The following is a 3413-nucleotide window of genomic DNA, read 5'->3' as shown; positions in this document are numbered from 1 at the left end:
TCAGTCCTCACAACAGCCCTGCAGTGTTGCTTATGAGCCCAACAAACTGAAATAATTAAAAGCAGTCTCTCTGTGTACCTTGCTTTTCGGTGTTTAGTAGTTCTATTAAAATACAGAATTGTTGCATTCATTAACTCAGGAGTAACTTGTGCGCCTATTACTGACTCCCTGTTGCCTGTCATGTGATGAATAATGAAATATCCCTGCTCTCCGGGGAGCACTGCAGGGAAAACAGTTAAAAAAAAAAAAATCCTGTTAATCCAACAGGGAAATTTCCGACTCCGAATTTGTATTGAGAAGTAGTTCTGAAGTCACCGGTAGAAATGAGGTTACCTTGGACCTGTGGAGAGGGACACATAAGTGAATGTAAGTGATTTGAACAAAACGGGCGTCCCAACTCAAGGCTTAAGGAAAACCATAGCTGGTAATATGGATTTTTGACTAAATGACTAAATTTTCACTAAATGGATAAATCTTTCGTCCTCTAGCCCATGGATTGAGGGGAGTTTCCCATGATGGGTAGTTTGTGCTGGAGGTGAGTTTTTGAAAATTCAGTAAAGGAACATGACAGGGACGGAAGAGAGTGTGCCGTGCCAAAGCTAGGAATAGGGGCAGAGGTTTCCTAGGAAGGAAAAAGCATCTTGGCAGGTAAGAATCTCTTGTCTTTCCGTTTGTCTCCAGAATCCTGCACTAACTGTAGAAAAGCACAGAAGCCTGTCAGTGAAGGGCCCTTGATCCTGGGTTTACCGAAGTTGTTAAGTTCGGCTTCCTCCGGGGAGTCAACATCCCGCCGGCGGAGAGGGCCGGAGGCGGAGCTGGCGAGGTGGCCGGTCCCAAGCGCTCCGGTGAGCGGGATGGACCCCCGACCCGCCGGACCCCACCGGACCCCGCGCCCCGGGGCTCCGCACGCGGCAGTCCCCAGGGTGGAGGCGGCCCGGCTGAGATCCCAGGTTCCTCCGGCGCCTACGCCGTCTCGTCCGGGCGCTTGCGATCAGCTCTGGTTCCGGCCACGCGCTCCGGTGTCGCGGGAAGCGCCACGCCGCAGCGAACAGGAGGGACGGGGGGCGCGGCCCAGCAGTCGGACGCGTTCCAGGGGCCAATCCAGGGGGTCCCTGCCTTTCCCGGGAGCGGCGGGCGCATGGGGGTCCCGGGCGCTCGGGGCGCAGGGGCGGCCAGCAGGTGCGCGCGCAGGACCCCCCCTCCCCCCGAGCCTGCTGGGTGTACTCGCCCATCCAGGATGCGTCGTCCTGCAGGGACCTGAAAACGCCTGCCTGGGGGGCGGGCGTGAGGGTCGAGTCAGCGGGAGGTCCGAGGAGACGCGGATCATCGCTGCTCCGACTGCGGGGTGAAGAGTCTGACCGCGCGAGCACCACACCCGACGAGGTGGCCGAGTGGTGAAGGCGATGGACTGCTAATCCATTGTGCTCTGCACGCGTGGGTTCGAATCCCACCCTCGTCGTGAGGTTTTCCTCGGACTCTGTGGTGAACCCCCTGCCTTGGTATCCGGCTCCCCGCTCCCCATCCTCAACTGTTGGCAGCAGGAGTCCAGCAGCAGAGGTGCCCGTCCCTGGTCCTTTGCCCGTCTTTCTCCTCCTCTGAGAGGAGAACCTTCTTAAGGGCAGGAAACCTGTTTATACTCACCCCTGGGAGTCTTCAGGTCTTTTGAAGAAGCAGTTGAATAGTTAATTGAGGGATATAGAAAAACATTGCCTAACATAAATGATAAAATCATCTACAGATGGTGGTAAATTGTTTAGATTGTAGTTTGCACAATATTTTCACCCGGATTTTAACTGTACTGCGATTTTCCTCATGTTTGCTAATTTAAAGTGTTCCCTTCCTCTCGGCATGTAATTTTCAAAGTGTTCATCTGTAAAACTGTAATATATGTTTTTAGAAATGAGTTTGCTGCGTCCCAGGATATATGCGTTTGAAATATTTAGACATAGTGCCAAATTTCCCACCAGGGGAATTTTATTCGTCTACACTCCCAACCCAAAGTGACTGAAGTCCTCCTCCCCTTACTCCCCAATATGGTATGTTGCCAACTTTCGGTTCTTGTTAGGTCCGTTATTCAAACGCAAGGAGACTGAGACAAAGTGAAAGTTATTTAAAGCTTTATTTTATGATAAGTATTAGAAATCAGACTGATTGGCCAGGGGACCAAGACTGAGACAAGGTGAAAGTTATGCAAAGCGATTCTGTGCTAAGCATTAGAAGTCAGACTGACCCGCCGGGGCCTTCTCTGAGGAGAGCGACCACCTGCAGCTTACAGGCTCAAGAATTGACTGCCCAGTCAGGGCCGCCTCCAAAGAGGGCAACCCCTCCCCATCTTACAGACTACCTTTTATAGAGCAAAAGCCTGGCCACACATGGGTGGCCAATGAGATTGTAGTCATGTTAGGTCACACTAGGTGGCCAATTGAATTACAATTTACCCTATAGTAGTTGTTTGAAACTTATTACTCTGGTCAGAATTGGTGCTTAAAAAAAAAAGAAGAAGAATGGTGCTCAATTTTATAGTCTTTGGTGGTTAGGAAAAAAGTATGTGTGTTTCTTACTGATTGGATGTCTCCACCTGGCCCGACTTGTCCTTGTATTCTGGGCTCTGGTATCAGGAACTGGCCGACCTGGCCTTGTATTCTGGGCTCTGTTATTAGGAACTGGATGACCATATTTTACTGGTTTCCCAGACTTGCTTCTAAGTAAGTTCCTCTGCAGGGAGGGGGGAAGGGTCAGTTTAAGTTTTACTGCACAAACAAAAAAATGGCTTTTAACCAAGATGGAGTCGCTCTGGCTAAATAGGTCCTTACATTCCCCCCTTTTCTTTGGAGATTAGTCAAATCTTTGACTTTTCAGCCAGTCTTTTGTTCCCTTATTATTTTCCCCTGAACGATTTTGACCCTTAAATCTTTAAGGTAGTTGAAGTTGGAAGGTCTCATCTTCTGTAACTTCTTCCTGCTGAGTAGGGGCATAGAGTTTTCCCTACCTATTTGGGTCAACATTGATCAGTTGAGGAGTTTGTAGGGGAGTTACAAAAGATGGAGGCAGCTGAATCCAACGCTACAGTGAAGAAGTGTCTCTGTGCGTGGTAAGGATCATCTGTCGTCATGAAGTCATTGCAGTAGCGAAGTCTTAGCACCAAGTAGAGAAACATTGAACAAAACAACATATTAAAATTAATAAGGCTGTAAGAATGAGAAGCCTGAAAAGGAGATTTATCCATCCATTGGACAAGGTCTCTTTAAGAGTCTGGTTTATTTATTTTATTTTTTTTACTTATCTGGAGTTTTGAGACCAGTAGGCACAGTGTAGTTTTCAGTTAGTGCCCATGGCCTTGGCCAGTGTTTGTGAGACTGAACTCACAAATGCAGGGCCGTTGTCTGACCTGATCATGAGAGGTAATCCAAACC

At 49.0% G+C, this 3413-nt stretch overlaps 1 non-coding gene across 1 annotated transcript; it reads left to right on the top strand.

Moving 5' to 3' along the window:
• Positions 1-1377: 1377 nt before the first annotated feature.
• TRNAS-GCU lies at positions 1378-1459 on the top strand. Its single transcript has one exon. It is a non-coding gene; the product is annotated as a tRNA-Ser (tRNA).
• The last annotated feature ends 1954 nt before the right edge of the window (positions 1460-3413 follow it).

Source organism: Mustela erminea, chromosome 4, assembly GCF_009829155.1.
Source record: "Mustela erminea isolate mMusErm1 chromosome 4, mMusErm1.Pri, whole genome shotgun sequence".
NCBI classification, from domain to species: Eukaryota; Metazoa; Chordata; class Mammalia; order Carnivora; family Mustelidae; genus Mustela; species Mustela erminea.
The sequence above is the reverse complement of the archived record's forward strand: the minus strand, read 5'-3'. Positions and strand labels throughout refer to the sequence as shown.